The sequence below is a fragment of the Lutra lutra genome, chromosome 14 (genome assembly GCF_902655055.1).
Source record: "Lutra lutra chromosome 14, mLutLut1.2, whole genome shotgun sequence".
Lineage (NCBI taxonomy): Eukaryota > Metazoa > Chordata > Mammalia > Carnivora > Mustelidae > Lutra > Lutra lutra.
This window is the reverse complement of record NC_062291.1, coordinates 40344554-40364273: the sequence shown is the minus strand read 5'-3', so window position 1 is coordinate 40364273 and position 19720 is coordinate 40344554. Positions and strand designations below refer to the sequence as shown.

The window sequence follows — 19720 nt, the reverse complement described above, 5'->3', positions numbered from 1 at the left end:
AGGCCAGCTCCCCGTTACAGGCCTCAGTGTGTCCTAGACTGGCCTGATACGGGTGTTCAATGGTGAACTGGTGACAAACTCAGAGCCCTGGGTCCCAGACCCACGGAAGCAGACATCAAGAGAGAGACCTGAGAAACTGTAATTGAACCAATGCCCTGGTGATGTCGGCACTTTGGGGAAGTACTGTGTCTCCATCTTGAAGTGCCATCTTGACAGTTCCCATGGGAGAGCTCCAGAGAGGATCTGGGAGGCCAGTATCTCCGGGGAGGGAAGTATCTGGGTACCAGACTTGACGCCAACCTCGGGCAGATGTTCCATTGCTGAGGGGTGGGAGGCAAGCTCCCTTAGAGCTTCCATCTTCCATGACCAGAGGAGACTGGTGGCACCCAGCTGTTGCTGCCTGTCTGCCCCACAGCACCCCTTGCAAGCAGGCTTCTCCTCATTTATAGATTGTCCTCACCTGTAACCTAACAGAGAGCATCGGAGATGTAGTAACTTGTCCAGACTCACCCAGTTGATAGGTAGCAGAGCAAGGTCTTGAACCCCGAACCATCTGTTCCTAAAACCATACTTTAACCACATGTCACACTGCATCACTGACCACACTGAAACTCACATGCGTGCGTGAACCCTTATTTGAGGTGGTGAGCTCTCCAGTAGTGGAGGTGTGCAAGCAGCAGCTAGAGGAGCCCCCCGCAGGCATGGGATGACCCTGACCAGCCCTCCTGGAGCTATGACTGGGGACAGGTTAAGCTGGCTAAAGGATGCAAGTGTTTTTATTGTGTTTCTTCCACACACAGAGAAAAATGTTTTGGATTATTTACAGGTTTTAGTTTATCAACATTTTCCTGACTCAACCCTTGGCCACTCTGGAACTTCTGGGCAGAGGATGGCTGGGAGCCTCGGCTGAGAGGGCATTTGTTGGGGACAGAGATGGTGGGGGTGAAGGGGGCTGGCTGGCTCCCCAGGAAGTGACAAGGACAGGGGTCTGGGGGCTGGCTCCCCAGGAAGTGACAAGGACAGGGGTCTAGGGGCTGGCTCCCCAGGCGGTGACAGGGACAGAGGTCTGGGGGCTGGCTGTGGTGGGGAGTCTGGCTGGGGCAGGGAGCTGAGAGAGAGCTCACCAGGGGCCACCCAGTGAGAGCTGTTCCATACTAGGCTGTCTCACCGGCCAACCAGAATGTGGGCCAGACGGAGAGGGCAGCATGGGAACATTCCACGGGGGTTATGAAGCAGAGATGTTCCCACAGGCTCCAAAAGAGGCCCCCAAAGAGCCTCGGGGAAGCAGTGGAGGGTCCCAAACAGCTGTGAGGCAAGATGTGCTTTTTCCCAAACCGGAACTGAACAAGGGTAAGAAGCACTTAAGAGGAAAGACAGATGTGAGGGAAAAGCTCTCACAGATTTCCATTAACCAGACTGGGGGGCCTGGGGTTGGTGCTCCCCAGTCAGCTCTCTGAGTCCCACTACCCTTTGAGCTCTGGAAGGTTCTTGGGGCAGTTTGCCCAGAGGCCTCAGCAGACGGGCACCTGCAGACACCACCGAGGTCACTATCTCCTCCCTGTGCCCACACTGGCCACAGCCCAGATCTGAGACACCTGACCACTGGACTCCAAGCCCAGGGAGCTGGGGTTGGAAAGGACAAACACGCACCAGGCAGCACACAACACATCTGCCAGCCTGCGCACAGCCTCAGAATCCTTCTTAACACGGCCCACCCCATACACTAAGAACCAGCCTACCCGATAAAATCCCCTCACCATCCCCAGAAACAGTGGGGTGCACACAGGCTGAGTGTCTGCTGGCTTCCTGCCGTGCGGCACAGGCACACTAGGAACTGGGTCTGGGACACGGTTCGGTCTGCCCTGAGCTTTCAAGATGCTTCCAGTCCAGCCGGGGAGTCAGCAGGTGGCTGGCTTGGAGGGGCAGACATGAGGAAAAGCCATGGATGCTTGGGGCTAAAGGAGGGGACAGATGCATCTCACAGGGCTAGCTCAGCCCACACGAGATATCAGCCAAGAGCGGGTGGGAAGAGGTAGCCCCTCTGAGGGGGGTCCTCCTTGGGCAGTGGCTCCAGCCCTGCCTGTGGTCAGGGACCTGGGGGTGGGAGGGAGGACAAGCCCAGCATCTGAACCTTCCCGGACTTCCTGCCATGATGCCTGACCAGAGGCAAACGAGAGTCCGACTGTCAGAGGAGCAGGCCACAAAATGCAGCTGGCAGCCAGAGAGGCCGTGGGGGGAGCAGGCTTCCGAGGGGTTATTCTGATGCTTGTGGGCTCCTGAGAGGTCACTCCAGGCTGGCAGGGGCAGGGCTAGGTTCTGGGGAGATAATCCCCTCCTCCCTCTCCCTGCCCCAGGCATCTTCCCACCCTGGGGGAATCCTCGGGTTCCTAGAAACACACATTTTGGGCCCCTCTGCCATTCAGACTGCATCCTGGGAGTTGTGGGAGGGAGGGGTGGACAGGGGCATCCTCTCTTCCAGGGAGGAGCTGGGTGCACTAACCCCCAGAACCCCAGTGTCCTAGGCTGCACGCTGTGTCTGGAGTGATGAGCAGCCCTGCTGACTCCCATGTGGCACAGCCTGTGACTGTCCCCTTGGTCTAGGACTGTTTGGGGATTAGGTAGGGAAGCACCAGGAGCCCTGGAGCCCACTGTGAGGGGAATGGAACCCTTCACAACTCGTTCCCTCCATTCCTCTTAAGGTCTGGCTGCCTAGGGACTTGCCACACTTCTGACTGCCTCAGTTTACCTTTACGACCAGTGTGGCATGCCCCTGTCTTACTTTGAATGGCAGGATAGTGGCAGCCTGGCCTACAGGGAAGGTGCTCACTGTGCCGACTGTCATCTGCCAGATTTCCTTCGCCAGCCTCAGTTTCCACCCCCCTCCCCGGCAAATGAGGAAACCACAGCATGTGGGGTGTGTGTTAAACACACACCAGGTTTCAGAGGAAAACAGAGTGTAAAAGAGCCCGCATGTCATCCTTCCAGTATACAACAAAGACAAAAGAAAGGATGGGCTAGTGGGCCGCCTGGCCAGCACTCTGAAGGTCCTGAGGGCATAGAGAGGGTTTCCAGTTTGGAAGAGTTCAGGGAGGAAATGCCCAGGAACTCTGGGAAGCAGAGGCTGTAGGGTCCAGGGTGGGCAGGAGTCCACATCTGACCTTGCGGAGGAAGCAGGGCTTGAGGAAGGCTCCAGAAGGTTCGGGCCACGCAGCAACAAGGGTGGAGAGCTTTCAAGGCAGAAGGAGGCGCAGGCGTGAAGGCTCAGCTGTGGGGACATGTGGCGAAGATGGGAGGGCAGGTAGCACGGGATGCCAGAAGTCAGCGAGGGTGAGACGCGGCCGTGCAAGGAGGCAGGGGCGGATGGAGGTGGCTTTGAATGCTGGGAAGAGTCTGCTGGGCACACAGCAGGAGTCCCAGGAAGACGGACTGGCCAGGGATGGGGACTGAGGGAGCTCACAGAGGACGTCCAGTGGAATGGAGGCGCCTGGCCTACTTCGCCGGCCTCTGAGACCCTCCAGGCCCCTGGATCTCTGGGAGTCCACCCTCCACTTCCTTCTCCCCTCCGGAGAGGACAGCTGATTTCTTCCTGAGCATACAGTGGTTCCTGCCTGGCAGCCAGCTTCTGGACACCTCACTTCTAATAATAGCCACAGTTTTATTAGCGCTGGAGGTAAATGCCAGGTTCCAAGTGCCCTGTTAGTGGACACAGGCCCCCTCTTGCTTTCCTACTTTCACCTGTGGCCAGAGGCCCACAAGCCCAGGACAGCACAGGGCAGCTGGGAGCTCACGGTCCCTCCTGAGCAGGTGGCATGGTGGTCCCTGGGGACAGGCCCCATATGGTGCGCCGCCCCCAAGGCTGGAAGTCGGGGGCACTGCCTCAGACCCTTCCAAAGGGCAGTGTGGGAGGGAGCCGGGCACGCCAGGGCTGGAAGAACAAGGCAAAGAGCGGCAGGTTGGAAGCCCAGGAATTCTCAGTTCTACTCAATCCTGGTGACCACAGAAGCGATGATATGGAGCAGATGTCTGCGGGGATGCCTGGCTAGGGGTGCCTCCCAAGATAAGGAGAGCAGACGTGAGAAGGTCCTGGGGCTCAGAAAGAAATTCCAGAGGGAGCTCCGGGGGGAGCTGTGGATGTGACCGGACAGGGAGAAAGTGGGTAAGCTAGGGAGGCGGAGCAGGGGCTGCCCACGTGAGAAGACAGGGAACCTGGGCAGGAGAGAGGCACATGCACAGAGAGAGCCATCCCGAAAGAGAGAGACACATCCACACACCTACACACACCTCTTTCCCCCCAAGGGAACAGGCACCAAAGCATAGGTGTCCTACATGGCCAACCCCCTTCTCAGCAGCCTCCTCTAGCCCACCTCTGGGAAGGGGCTCCCCTGCCTACTGGTCCAGCCTCCCCTGTGTCCATCCTGGAGAACCTCATGTTCTCTCTCCAACTCAGGAATGCTCTGAGTGCCTGCCGCCCAATCCCGACCTAGTCTGCCCCCTGAGTAACCCATGCAGCCCCAGCTTGCATACTTTTGGTGATGAGGAACTCACTACCCACCCAGAAGGCAACTTAAAAATAAAAATCTCCAGACAGCTCAGACTCTTGGAAAGTCGAACCTGAGGATGCCAGTGCAGTCGCCCCTGAGGGCCTGAGCTCGGCCAACTACAGTCTGCTGGGCAGGAATGTCCTTTCATCAGGAGTTTGCCATGCAACAGAGCTGGCCCCTCACTCCAGCTATCACTCCAAATTAGAACACAACTAGAGAAACAATGTTCTAGAGCAAGTACCATCTCCTTGACTGGTGATAGCTAATGAAGACCAAGAAAATCATTCATTTGTTCCCTTACTCACTCACTCACTCACTCACTCAATTAATAAGATATCAATTGGGCAACGACCCTGCGTTGGGCACCAGGATGAGGTGGGGAACAAATCATTTAATTTTCTTTTCTAGTCTGATACCTGCCCTTCACCCATTTTACAGGTGGCAAAGCTGAGTCCAGGGAGAGGCAGTTCCTTGCTCCAAAAGGCCCGGGGAGCTTAGGGGCAGAGCCTCACCCATGCTGCGGCAGGCGCTGACCATCTGTAAACCCCAGGAAGAAAGGGAGGAGCAATATGTCTCGCCACACCCCCCCTCCCGCCCCCAGGGGACACCGAGGTATTGATTACCACCCTTGCCTTGGAGTGGTTTTCTTTTCTTTTTCCATCAAGGCTTTCTAGTCTTCCTTTTTTTTTTTTTTTTTTTTTTCCCTTTTAAAGAATAAACTCCAAGCCTCTCCTATGATTAATTACCAGCTCCCTAATGCTCCGCCACTGGCAATTTCTGGAAAGGGAATGAATTACCTTGAAAAACATCCGAAAAAAGAACCCACCGTGAAGGAGAATTTCAGAGGTTACCCCACAATTAGCAATGGGTTCCCCTAGGCTTATCGAGTTGCTGGCAGGCCCTCTGGGGAGGGGCGCCCACCAGCCTCCAGGGGCCCCCCTTGGGCTCCTGAGGGCTGCAGGCTTAGAGAGCCGGGCAAAGGCGCCAGGCAGAAAGGGAGGTGGTTTCCCGAGCACCCACCTCGGGCCTGCCAGTGGCTCAGAGCCCTGGGCTCTACGGCATTGTGGACACTTAATTCCACGGTTCAAATCCCCACGCCACTACTTACAGCTCTATGGGTTTCTTAACCACTTTGAGCCTCTGGAGAATGAGGCACTAAACACCTCCTCACGGGATTACTGCGGGAAGAAGTATGTATTTAAGGAGCATAGTGCCTGGTACACAGTAGCCTCTCACTAAGCTCTAACATTTAAAAATATTTCAGGATTCTGAGCATCCCCATAATGGCCTTCTCAGCAGTGTGGGTATAATTATCCTCATTTTCAGATGAGAACACTGGCTCTCACTCTCACAGAAGTGAAAGGACTAGCCCAAGGTCATGAGCTGATAGCAGGGAGCTGGGCTCTCCCACCACCCCGCTCCCTGGTTCCAGAGCCCCTGGTCCTGTATCTGGGCACCTGGGAGCACAAGGGGTCTCAGGAGAGGAGCTGAGGGCCGTAGGGAGACAAATGGGCAAGGCCTCATGCCAGAGCAAAGACTCTGCCTCCCCCGGCTGAGCCCCAGGGCCTTGGGACAAAGGACCCTGGCCCAAGTCAGCACTTTTATGAAGGCCTCTCATCTCTGGATTGGGAGCCGCAGAGTAAAGAGGGATTATACAGGTCACCCTCTGACACAGGACCAAGAGTGATCAACCCTAAAATGCCACTCTGTGTTGAGACAGGCTGGTGTCCCGGCCTCCACAGGGCCGGGAGGCTCAGCCCCAGGACCTTGTAGCTCCAACTCTCAGGAGCTCCCAGGAGCCCCCAAATCCTCAGTATGGTGGATGTCCAGTTTGCATCCCTTCTGGGGTTGATGGGTGCTCGGGGAGGGGGGTGCTGGTGGGAACCGTGGTGTCCAGAAAGGAGAAAGGGTCCCCGCATCCCCAACAAGAATGCTGACCTAGCCCTCCTGCGTGCACATTGGTACCAGGTGTGCCAGTGCACCTGTCGGGGCAGGTGCTGGGAGCCCCTCCCTCTTTTGCAGACAGGGAAATCGAACACAGAGAAACCGCACAAGATCATGGTGGACAAGTGGCAGAGCCAGGATTTGAACACAGTCACTCTGACTCCAGAGCCCAGAGGTCTGTGTGTTTGTGGGACAGAAGGGTGCGGGCAGCCACAACACCCATTTCAGCAAACAGCCTCTTCCTGTGTGGCCGCCATGTTGCTCAGCAGATGTGCCCCACACGCCAGGGGGCTGAGTGGTACAGACAAAGCCGTGGGGCAAGGTTGGGGACACCAAACCTGCCCTTCTCCCTGGCTGCATTCACCTGCCTCCTGCCTTGGCAGCCACTCTAGAGAAAGGCCAGGACTTAGAGGTCCCTGGAGGCCCTTTGGGGGGCTGACAAGGTCTCAGTCGGGGTGGCCGCACCCCATGCAGCCCATGAGGACCAAGGCCCAGTCAAAGGCACGGTTGCTGGGGCCGGTACTACTCCCCACTCAAGACACGCCTACCCCTTCTCCGAGCATCCAGGCCAAACCTGCCCCCACCAGCCCAGCTGCACACCTACCTCAGTGACCCGCGAACCACCAGTGTCCCACGTCTGGTCAACGGTGCTCAGCCCCTCCGCCTCACTCCCGTGCCATCCTGCTGCAACGGGAAGGGGTGGTCAGAGGGGACCCTCGCTGCAGGGCCCGGAACTGATTGGGCCGCCACCGCCCACCCACCCACCTTCTGGAAAGTTTACTGCCCGCAAAACCCAGTCATCCCCATTTGGCAGGTGGAGAGTCAGAGGGACTTAGAGGAAGAGGGGCCCAATGATGGGGTGCCCCGATGCAGCACCCCTGACACCCCACATCGGCCAGTTACCAGCTGCATGTGTATGCTCCTGGCCCTCACCTGTCAAACAGGAGAATCACAATTTCTCTCAGGGTTTCAAGGAGCATCTGAGGACTTGGGGTGACGGAAGCACTCGGCATTCACTCATTTGCTCAAAAAACCCTGAACAAACCCCCGAGCTGTGCTGGGTCCCGTCCTTGCGGGAATCCTGATAATTAGACACTACATAACTAGAAGAGGCATCTGCCAGAAAAAACGAGTTACAGGGGCTACACAACATAGACTCAAGTTTCAGGGGAGCCTCTCTGAGGAAGTAAAGTTGAAGGGTGAGCCTGAGAGAGGCAGGCCAAGATGCATGGAACAGCATTCCAGGCAGAGGGAATAGTACATGTGAAGACTTGAAGACAGGGAAGGAAGCCTGGCTCAGGGGGAGGAGTTGAGAGTGGGTGGTGGTAGGGGTGGTGAGGGAAGGAGAGGTGGGGTGAGTGGGGGTCAAGTGGATGGCCAATCACTGAGAGGTGGACAGGAGCTCCAGGAGGGTCTGAACAACTGAGGGACATGACCTTAGCTCTGGTTGGAGAAGATTCTGTGGCTGCTGGGGGAGCAGGGCTCGGGAGGGCAGGGAGAACGGTGTAGAGTCTGTTTCAGGGGTCCAGGCCAGAGATGGTGGTGCTTGTAGCAGAGGGGACAGCGGACAGAGTGGCAGGAATTGCTGGTGCACTGGTTATGTGGAGATGACAGAGGGAGGAAGAAGGCATGGGCACTCTGCTCCCCACTGTTGCTGGGGCACGATTACCCTCATGGGGTGGGGGAGGGGATCCCACTCGCCCAGCTCCTCAAGGGCTACCATCCCTCCTCGCTCTGCTCCACTCCCCGGAGGGATCCTGGAGGACCGGACCCAGAGGCTCAGCAGGTGGGTTTCTCTGGAGTCCTGGCTACACAGCACAGGCCACAGAGCCTCACATTTGAGAGCCGGCGACAAAGGTGCCTCACTGGGTAGCTCCAGACAATTGCCATAATTCACTGGGGCTGTGCATCTTCTGAGAAATGGGAAACCTAACTGTGGGCCAAGAGCCTCTTGGGGTGAACCCCATGGCTAAGAGAGAAGGGAGGAGTGTGTGGGCCACATGAATCGTGGCCTCCCACACATGCCAGGGGGCCACAGGTGGCGTCGGAGCCAGCCCACTGCCCTGGGCAGCCAGCAGGCAGGCACAGCTAGGACAAGTGCGTGCACTGGCTGCTTCAAGTCTGGGTTTCACCCCTCTTAACAAGTGTATGGCTTTGGTTGAACTTCTTAAACCTCTCTATGCCTCAGTTTTCTCATCTGCGGGTGGGAACACAGGGGTCATGAGGGGACCTCCCTCAAAGCCGTGTACAGATGGTAGAAGGTAGCACACATGAGTGCTGGGTACGCAGGCAGCATTCCGGGTAGGTCAGCTTGGGCACCACGGACCTTGCAGGGGCTGGTGCCAGGCTCTACAGAGCAGCAGGCCCCTAGGCCCCAAGCTCCCCAAGCCAGGGCTGGCATCCCTGCCCCAGGAGGGAAAGACAATGTCTCTGCACCTTGACCCCTTGGCTCTGGCAGCCCCCTAACTGCTTGACATAGGAACACAAACAGCCCTGGTGCTCACAGGCTCCAACTCTCCCATTTCTCAGAGGAGGGGTCTGAGGCCTGAAGAGGGGCCTTGAGCGCCCTTGTTAGAGGGTCACGTGGCAAGTCAGAGGCTGGGGCAAAACTGGTATCACCACCACCCATAGATCAGGCCTTTCCCAAAGGTGAGCTGGCCCACAGACCTGCTGACAGAGAGAAAATCATGATATTGGCAGCTGAGATCGAAGCCAGAGCTGGAAAGCCCTTGCTCACACGGTGAGCCATGTCCAGGCCCCAAAGAATGACACCCGCCCATCCTGCCCCTCAGGGGCGCTTCCGGCTCACAGCACACACACCTGTGCCCTCAGACCCCCAGGCTTTCTGCTGGGCTTGGGCAAAGGGGCACACAGACCAGAAAGGGGAAGAGATGTGTCCAAGGTCACACAGCAAGTGCACAGATAGGTTCAGGGCTGCATCAGGATACAAACTCCAGTCTTGGCTGGGAACTGACTGCCCCCTGGCTTTTCCCTGTGACCCTGGGAAAGAGACAGGACCAGGAGGCCTGCTTCTACTGAGTCCATATTGGGGCTCTGCCTGCGATTTCTTTAACTTTTGGTAAGTGCTAGGAGGCGGAAACAAAACTGGCACCTCCCATTTACACATGCTGCCCAGAGAGGTTGGGTAAATTCCCGAGGTCACACAGGCAATAAGGAGATAATGAATAACAAGAACACAGCCATGACACACGCAGGCTGGTGGTCTGCCTACCCACGCTTGGCCAGAGGGTGGACCAGCTCAGAGACAGGGCTGGGCACCTGGGCACCACTCACAGAGGCACAGAAGAGCTGTGAGCTCAGAGGTGATAACTCCCTGCCCCACATCAGGGGGCCCTGAGGTGAAGCTCATAGTCTGTGTGGGTTTGGTCCCCTGGCGACCAGGGGGAGAATAAGGGAGAAGGAGACCAGCCTGACCACCACCAGAAACAACACAGATCCACCACGGGGAAATGTTCTCTGCTGCAAAGGCTCTTGAGGCCATGCAGCAGGGTGGGGCACGGACTGAACCTCAGGGCCAGGGGAGGAGCACCCAGTGTCCCCATGGGCTGGGAACCCCATCACCCAGAGGGCTCTCCCGGCATCCTTAGCGCAGGACTCTCACTGCAGAGCCGGGGAAGGGGTTGAGGGCCTGGCCAAGGGAAAGCCTCTGACTGCGAAGGCCACAAGGGCAGAGAGGAGCGTGCAGACCTCAGGACAACCACGCTTTCATTCTCCTTGCAGATCTGGAGCTCCCAGGGGCAGGGCAGGGCAGAAAGGGTGCCCATTCTATAGAGCAGGAAACTGAGCTCTGAGGAAGGATAGGATTGCCAGAGGTCTCACAGCTGGAGAGCGGCAACTCTGGGTCTGGGAATACGGCCAAGGTCACCATGGGGTGGAGAGCATCCCAGGACCCAGATACATTCTCCCAAACACACCCACCTGCCCATCCCTTCCTCCTGCAGGGATGCCCTGGCCCTGGGTGTTGGCTTGGTGGGAGGAAGCCAACTGGGGTTGGGGCTGAGCCTGGCCCAGAGAGATGCTGGGCTGACTGGGGCTCACTGGAGCACAGGCGGCCCAGGCCACAGGGCATCCAGGATGAGAGGTACCCTGCTGGCTCGTGTCTCCGGCTCCAAGCCTGTGGCTAAGGGACTGGTTGATCTCTACAGCTGCCAAAGGTTCAGAACCCACATTCCGGGCTGGAGCACTGGTCCTGTCCTCCATGGTGAGGTCAAGGACAAGGATGGGCAGAGTGGACTGGAATCCTTGCTTTGCCCTTTAAAGTTGGGTGACTTTGGGCAAGTCACTCGGGATCTCTGGGACCTCATCTCCTTTCTGAACAGAGACCAGTGGCCCTTGAAGCTATTTGCCCACCAGCGAGGTGGCAGGCTGACCTTGTAGAGCCTGGCGTTGGCCAGATCACTGACTTACCCACAGACTACAGTAGGGGAGGGTTCAGACGGCCCAGCGTGGTCTGTAGGCAGGGGGCCATATGGAAGGCGTCCCTGAGCCAGAGTTCAGGGTTCGGGTCACACGCTGCTAATTGTTCCCTGATGGCTGTGACGGCTTAAGATGAAATGGGTTTGTGGATCCAGGTGCCACATATAAAACAACAGGTCAGGGATAATGGCTGTTGAAGTTTGAAGGAGGGGGCAATTCCTTAAGGTCGTAAGTGGTCGAACTGGGACCAAAACATGGTTACATGGGACCCACCCAAACTGGGTCTACCCTGCTGCTCCACAGGCTGAGCTGCCCTGAACCAGCTCCTTGGGCACTGACCTTCCCTATCTGGGCTGTTCTCATTCCCATTTTACAGATGGGCCAAGCTGGGGCTGGTCCTGTGGGCCAGGGACCCTGTCTCTGGCCCTGCCCAGAGGGGTGGCCTCAGACCCAGGTCCCAGGCTCACTGGGGAGATGTGGGTTCGCCCCTCTGAGATCTCCCAGGAAAGCATCCCCTTACATGACCCTAGGAATAGGCCACTTGTCCTCCCCAGGGCGGACGGTACTGGCTCCAGGAGCTAGGCAAATATTTACCCGGATGGTTGTCCAAACCAGGCTGGCTGCCCCGCCTCCCACATTCCTGGAATACATGTTCCCTGACCTCATCAAGCTGGGGGGTTGTGGTTGGGGGAGAGGAAGCGAGACCATGGGGAAGGACCAGACTAAGGGTCCTAGGTCTCGGTGGAAGCCCAGGCCAGGAGAAAGAAGGGCAGCTTCAAACTGTCCCTCTGACCAGACCCTGACTGGGGGCGGGGGGGGGGCAGCGGATCTTCTAGAGCAGGACAGGGCCAGAGCACTGACCTCCCCACAGGCCACCGGAGGAGGGAGCTGGACGACCCCAGAGCGGTATGGGGGGGCGGGGTCTACCCCAGTGCCACCTCTGAGCCTGCACTTGGGGGCTCCAGCACCAGGCTTCCGGCTCCTCACTCCTGCTGTCCATCACCCACCCAACACGCACAGGGCCGCGCACACACATGCAAGTCCGGTGTGCCTATGGAGTGAGAAACCCAGCCTGCCGGAAACATGAGGATTCTCCAGTCATCTAGGGCTCCCCCTTTTTTCCTAAAGATTTCGTTAATGTATTTGAAAGAGACAGTGAGCGAGTGAGAGAGTAGGAGTGGGAGGGGGAGGCAGAGCAGAGGAAAAGGGAGAAGCAGACCCCCCGCTGAGCAGGGGGCCCCAATGTAGGGCTCAATGCGGGGCTCAATCCCAGGACTCCGTGATCATGACCTGAGCCAAAGGCAGACGCTTCACTGACTGAGCCACCCAGGTGCCCCTGTTAGGGCCCTTCCTCAGCAACCCCAGAAGCCCTGGCTGCTCCATTCCACCCTGACCATACTCTTATCACCAGGGAGCCGTAAGATCCATCTTATAGCTGAAGAAATGCCCAGCAGAGACAAGTGGTCACAGAGCTGAAAGTGGAAGAACGGGTACTATCTTGCCCCAACCATGCTTTCAACTGCTCTGCCCATTGGAACCCCTTCCTTCAATGCCCAATGGATCACCTCCACCATGCTGCCCTCCCTGATTGTCCCCCAAGTGTTGTTGTTGTTGTTTTTTTTCTATTCCTGAACTGCCACACATTTTGATGCTGTGTCTTTCCTTATTCTTGCATAATTGAAATCCGGTGCCCAGTCATCTCTTTGGCTATGAGACCCTTGTCCATCTACTCCAGGTACAGCAGAGTTGAGCCCAGAGGCTTGGGGGCCTGAGTGCTCAGGGTAACACTGAAATCCTGAGACTTTTCACCAAAGAGCAGTAGCTGCAGTTGTCCTTAGGAACAGATAAGAAGGCTGACCAAGTAAGTGGGGTCTGGGGAACTCCTGGGTAGGGCTATCCGAGAATCCAAAACTACCCTTGGTTCAATAATCCCGTCTGTCTTCACTTCCTCTGAGAGAATTCCAAGCTGTTCTGACAGCCTGCCCACAGCCAGGCCCAGGGAAGCCCAGTACAGGCCCCTGGGCTTCCCCGCTCCTTCTCTCTAGTGTGAAATCTTGGCAAGTGGGTGGGGAAGGGCAGACCTGTGTCATCACTGACCTGCAGGGACTCAAGAATGAAGTGTAGACCTGGCAGGTCTGCTGCGGGGCTCTGGCGGATGCCTCTGGGTGGGGATAGCTCTGGTGCCAGGTGATGCCCAGTGCAAACCTAGGGCCATGTCCTGGCACCATGGGAGGCCCAGAGAGCAGGCGCTGGAGAAGGGAGGGCTCCCAGAAGCACCCTCTCCACCCTCATAACATCTGACATTGGTTTCCCCTTACTGAAAATGGAGGAGTGACTTCGGGGGTTGCTCCTTCCTTCCTTTCATCCATCCATCCATCCATCCATCCATCCATCCATCCATCCTCCCATCCATGCTCCCATCCATCCATCCATTTCCTTCTTTCAACAACTAGTGATAGTGCCTGCCATCTGCTGGAGGAGGACAAGAAGAAATAGGGTTGGGGTTGTGGGTGGGGAGAGGGAAGGCAAGGTCAAAGGCTGACAAGTGCCAGCCTGTGTGCTTCCCAAGGGTGTTTGCACAGTGCCTAACATGAGGCAGGCAAAACATAGAAAGATGGAGAATTCGAGGACAGAGTGCTGGTGGGTGTGTCCATCATGGCCTGGCAGCGGAAAAGAGGGCCTGGGGCATCACCCTTTCGGGCAGTCTCTCAGACAGGAGGGCAAAAGCCCAGAGGCCTGGCAGGAGCAAAGATCTGGGCTGAGGAGAGACTTGTAGGTGGCATCAGTGAGCAGGGGACAAGGTCCATGTTGGGGGGGGCACCAGCATCCCTAGCCATATACAGACACATCCCTAGAGCCCTTCCAAAGCCTCACCAGGGCCCAAGCCTGATTTGCTGTGTTTTCCAGGGAAAGATGGAGTGGCACCTCCTCCAGGGAGCCCTCGAAGAACCACTGTCCTCACTAGTAGTGGGCATGGCCCAGGTCCTAAGGGACAACACTTACCCATCCGGCCCCTCAGAGGAGCTCAGGCTTACAGGGCACACAGGTGGATCTCACCCCACCAAGCCGCCCAGCCCCTCGGTGTTGGGCTTGTGCAAAGGGGTAAGGACACAACACAGCCTGAGGGGACACAGCGCAGCTGTGAGTTCTGACAGAAGACTCGGGGCTTCTGCTCTGCTGCTTCCTGAGCTGCGGTGCTGCTCGAGAAACAGGGCCTCTCTGGGCTTTGGTTTCCTCATCTGTGAAATGGGGATGATAGTAGGCCCTCCTGTCAGAGCTGTAAGGCCTCAACAAGGGCAGACCTGTTCCGCACCAGTGTGGGAAATGCTCTGTAAACAGGGACTGTCGTTATCATCACTGGCTTCAGTGTGTCACCAAGCGCAGACTTGGGGTCTTGCCTGGGAGAGACACCGGCTCTCTTATCACAGAGAAGGACTCTGTGAAGATGAACCCTGGCTTCAGGCCCCTCCTAGGGCAGACTCAGGAGTAGGTCCAGGGGGTCTGTTCCCCAGAGATGGCCTTCCTGAGGGCCCCCTGCTCCCATTCCAATCCCAGCCAAAGGTGCTGGGCACCTTCTAGGGGTCAGCTCTGTACGGGGTGCTCCTTTTGCACCTGACCTCCCATCAGCCCCTTGGGGCTGGGCATAGCCTCTCCCTTCCAGGGGCTAGGATCTTGCCTAGAGGGACACCCAGGTGGGCTGGGCCAAACCAGGGACCTTGGCACCCACCTGGGCACTTGCCACTCCCAGTGCTGAGGATCTAAATGGAATTTTCTATCAATGGCCCTCCCTTAGGGACATTGTCTCTCACCTCTGCCCACTCTGCTTGTCTCGGAATACTCTGGTGTCTTGGAACCTGTCACCTGGTCCTGCACTGCCCATTGGAAGGCAACCCAGGAGGAATACCCCTTATCCCCACCCCTAGACGCACTGCCCCCCCGCCCAAGTCAATTCCTCTACAGCATTAACCGAGGCTGACAGAGGCTCTCAGAAGAGTCTTTGGAAGTCTTCAGTCTCAGCCTGCCACCTTACCGGGGAGGGGACATAAGTCCTAAGAGGTACAGGAATGGGCCTAAGACCAAGATAAGAACCAAAGAGTGGGTCAGTTCTGGTGCTGAGCCTGGACCAGGGAGAAGGACTCATGAGCAAGTCACCCATCCCCTCAGGTCCCATTCTCTTTATCTGGGCTAACATTGGCTGAAGGATTAGCTGAGCTGACATTTCATCCATGGCTGGCACAGGGCTGGGCAGCTCCATGGACAGCCTGGGCACCAAGGAAGTGGGCATGAAGGTCGAGAGGCTGAATGGCCCAGGGATTCCCCGTGGAACCCGCACGCTACCTAGCACTGAGCATTCCTGGTGACCCCTCTCCGGGGCCAGGGCCAGCCCCTGGCAGTCACTGACACCCCCCACAAACAGGCATCCCTCTGGGATCATGGCCACGTGAGGTCCAGGCCAGTCTGAGGTGATGGCTGAGGCCCAGATTTACAAACGCCAGACAAAGGAAAGCCCTGATCTTGATGGCGGGAGGTAATTAATGGGTTCGAGCGGAGGCACTAATGTGACCAGGCCCAGAAGAAATCCTGGTTCTGCTGCTTGAAAGCCGCATAGCCTTAGCCAAGTCCCCCACCTACCCCTGCCTCAGTTTACACTGTGGTATAATGGGGAGGGAGGAGGTCTAACTGGGGTAGATGCGTGGCTCAACTCCTTCCCTCGGAGGTCACAGGGCTCTTGCTGTTTGTAGGAAGGCCAGTCCTCCGGTCAACAACAGCCCAGCGGCAGTCTGCAGGCTTGCTGCTGGGAAGGCTCGGGAGGGGGGGCCGCCGGGCGTGTTAATCATCATGCTGCCCTCTGCAGCCCATCCCAGGATGCTTACTCAGGCAGCTGCCCCGGGAAGCCTGACTGACTGTCTCCTCCCGACCCTGCTTGAATGGAGGGGGATTCCGACCCTGCCTTTGCCCTTTTACCCTCCGTTACCTGAGCCCAAGCCTCACCATCCCAGGAGGTCTCATCCTCCATGTGTAATGTGAGAGGATGATGTCTGCCTAATCCCCAGGCCTGCCAGAGGAGCTCTGGGAGATGGAGGAGGTGGCCAGGCCAGGTGACGTGCTGTGAGGAGGTCCCCGTTTTGTCCCATAAGCTGCCAGCCTTGGCCGACCCTGGACAGCCCCGGAGCCCAGCCCTGTGGGAGCCATCACACACCCAGAGCATATCCCAGGGTCCCGGCAGGAGGCACGAGGACCTGTGCAGCTGCTGCTTCCCAGCTGAGGTGCCAGGGACCTCCTTCTTCCTGGAGTCTGGGGTCTCCTTGCCTTCTTTCAGATGGAAGGGGTCCCTCAGCCCAGCAACTTCAGGGGATTTTGCGGGGAGCCACCTCTCATGTGCCCATCAATCTTTGGTACAGAACTTGACCTCTGGGACTGAGCCCCTGGACAAGCAAAAGAGAGGGGCTGAGACCAGTCCCCAAGATAGGTGTCTTCTTCCCGTTGTGCACAGTGCCCAGCATTGGCCCCTGGAATGTTTGCCAGATACATGAGGAGCAGTGAGGGGAGACGCAGGGTGAAAACAGCTTTAGGTCAGAGAACACAGGCAGCTGACCCCTTGCACGGCACCTTCCACATCCAGCCCAGGCATGGCTCTATGTGACACTGAGCACTGGTTGCTCCAATCAGTCCCCACAACGATGCTCCAGAGTGGTCCCGGCACCCCATTTCACAGATGAGGAAGCCGAAGCTTGGAGACATGAAGTCAGCTGCTCCCGGTGTTGGAAAGTAGCACAGCTAGGTTGGGTGTAGGCCCAGAGCTCCGGAATCCACAGGCGGGCCCCCAGCATGGACGGCGCAGCCCACCATAGGCCCTCCAGAGCTCGGGTGCCCAACCAAACCCTGCCTCAGGAATGTGACGGAACCGGGCGGGGAGTGCGCTATTTTTCAGGGCTGCCCTAGAGCCCTTAGGTAGCAGGGGTGAGAGCCTCTGGTTAGCCCCACCCTCTCTCCAATCCAGAGAAAGTGTGGCTCAGGGAGGGAGGGGACGTGTCCAGGAGCATGGTGAGTGTTGGGGGAGACTGGGGCCTGGAGTCTAGGTGCTGTGACTTCTCTGACTTGGCTCTGAGCTCTTGGAAACAGCACCGTCAGCCCAGCAGAGCAGCCCACAGTGCAGATGCGGGTGGGAGAGAGGAGGCAGAAGGCCCAGGGAGTCCAGGACAGCACACAGCCTGATGACACATGGGCCCAGCAATTCCTGACTCATGGCCACCCATCCTGTGACTCCACCCACCGCCAATGTCCCCACCCTGGCTCATACCCCACAGCCCACTGCAACCCCAAGGCCCCTCCTGTTCAGGACCAGAAAGCCACAGAGGGAGGAAGGAGCTGTGGGGCCCCACCCGGGGCTGGGTAGGAAACCCAGACCAGCGTAAGGAGGAAGGACACTGGACTCAGGGACATGCAGAGGAAGAGGCATGAGTGCTAACCTGGGCCCCTCCCTGCGGTGCCCGCAGACCTCCCGCCTGTGATGGATAGCACCCCGGGGACCACGGACCCAATTTATAGGAGGAAAACGAAGGCCTGCCAAGCCACCCACTTGGGTCAACCTTAGCCACATGGCTCCTTTTGAATCAGAGCCCCATACCTGGATGAACACGCCAGCCTTCCCTGCTGCTGCTTCTTGTCCCCAACAATGAGTTTCTCCTTTGTCCGAGAGCCTTCCGTGGCTCCCCATTGTCTACAAGGCTCAGTTCTAACTCTTTAGCCTCATATTCAAGGCCTCAGCCTGTCTCTGACCTGTAACCTTTCCCTAAACATGTCTGGGTCTCTCACATCTGCACCCCTGCCCGTATTAATCCCGCTGCCAGGAATGTCCTTGGTGCCAGCAGCCTGATGTGCTGGGGAAGAAATGAACACCCGCCAAAGGGCTGTGGGGGCTCAGACGCTGTGCTCTCTGAATACGAAGGACTCCTCACAGCTGGCTCTGAAAGGCCCATGTGGCAGATGTAGACGGCGCGGCTCAGGGGGGTGAGGTGTCCAAGGCCATGGGGGCTAAGCTGTGACCGCACCACAGGGAGGGGCTGGACCGCGTTGACCTCTGGGTGTCCCGGCTGCTGACAAGCTCTCGGCTGGTCCACCGGCTCAGCGTAGCCCCGAGTCTGTGAGCCTCTCTGATCTCACGGCAACTCGGATCCGCTCACTTGGCATCTTGACCCTCCCCCTGCCCCGCTTTGGGAGCAGGTGACACCCCAGGTTGTACCCCCTGCTCTTACTGAGCTAGGTGTAGGCTTGGGGAGGGGCCACGGGTCAGAGAAGCAGGGCAGCGCAGTAGCCAAGGGCACGGACTCTGGGACCGGCTGCCAGTTCAACATCCAGCATAACCACCTCGACAGGCTGGTCCACCTCCCTGTGCTTCTGTTTTCTCCCTGAGAAATGGGGGTGAGGGGAGCAATGACTTCACAGAGATGGGGAATATGCATTTCTGTAGACAGATGTTTAGAGCGGCGCCGGCACAGAGGACTACAGAGGCACTCAGAGCTCACGGTATTACCTCGGGTCTCCCTGAGCCTTGGGCTCAACATCACAACATGAAGGAACACCAAAGGCCTCTGAGTGCCTGCCAGGAGGGAGGAGGAGGACAGGAGATTGGTGGCACAGGGTGCCCTTCCTGGTTTCTGGCCCCCAAGCCTGCTCCCCTGGCCCTACTGCCTGATCACAGTGTGCAGAGACCCCCGTGCACACCAACACTTAGACCCTGGGAGGAGGGAGAAAGGCAGGCTCCCTTCTGGGGGCAGAACCGCAGCTTCGCCCCTGCGCTGTTGCCCCAGACCTGGGATGACCCAGAGAGGGGTCATGCCAGCATCATCACCCTCATCCACATGGGGATACCAGCAGCCACCCATATCTGTCTCCTTGCTTGGGGCTTAGCACAGACAATGCACCCTGGCTGGGCTGGAGACCAATGTCTGGGATATATGACAGAGGCTCCGGGTCAGTTAATACCCAAACCATAGGGCATAAATTCATCCCACCCACAAATCCTTCATCTCATGGGATGCTCTTAGTGGGGGCAGAGCTGCTGCTTCTCTCTTTTCTTTCTACAGCTGAGGTCCAGAGTGGTGGACTGACTTGCCCAGGTGTACCAGCAAGCTCGTGGTGGATCCTAGACCACGAAGCCTGGTCTCTGGGCTCCCAGGCCTAGCCCTACGATGAGGTTTCTCTTGCCAGTTGCTAAAGGTGACCGACTGTCTGGGAGAAGATAAGTCATCAGCATGTGTGGGTGAGGCATGGGCGTGGGCCCAAAGCTTCCACCCGTGGGAGGACCTAGAAGGGGATCAGAGCAGGTCAGAGGCAGGGCAGCCTGAGAGCCTGAGGCCCGGCTTCCTTTCTCAAGAGGGTATGATTCCTGGCAGCAGCTCCCACGGGAAATAGTAGAAGCACCACCCGCGGGAAACGGGGTGGGACACGGGGGGTGCCGGGCAGGGTTTCCTTTTGGGTGGGTGACCTGCGTGCCTGTGACCCTGGGGCCAGGCAGGGGTTGGGCTTTGCCTCATCCCTGGCTCAGGCCCAGACCACCCTGAGTCCCATCCTCCAGGCCTTCCCTGGCTTCCTGTCCCACACCCGGCCTGGGAGAGATGCAGGGTGGGGAGGGCCTCCTCACAGACGCTCAGATTTTCTGGGGCAAGAGCGGGGCAGACTGCCCTGGCCTGCTCGGTGGCCTCTGGCTTCTGACCTCTAGACCTCTGGCTACTGGTTTCCTAGCAAGAGGACTCCACAAAAGCAGCAGTGGGATTGCACACAACTCTGGGCCTAGC

At 57.8% G+C, this 19720-nt stretch overlaps 1 protein-coding gene across 5 annotated transcripts in view; it reads right to left on the bottom strand.

Annotated features, from left to right (window-relative positions):
* The window catches only part of ZMIZ1 (zinc finger MIZ-type containing 1), a 233075-nt gene that overhangs the window by 138568 nt on the left and 74787 nt on the right, over positions 1–19720 (bottom strand). Inside the window, exon 4 of one of the 5 annotated variants that reach the window (XM_047701396.1) lies at positions 7090–7169. The exons of 3 other annotated variants lie outside the window; for them this stretch is intronic. The gene's annotated coding sequence lies outside the window, so the exon portion shown is untranslated. The remainder of the gene's footprint in view (positions 1–7089; positions 7170–19720) is intronic. One more of the 5 variants, XM_047701397.1, reaches the window with a different exon arrangement.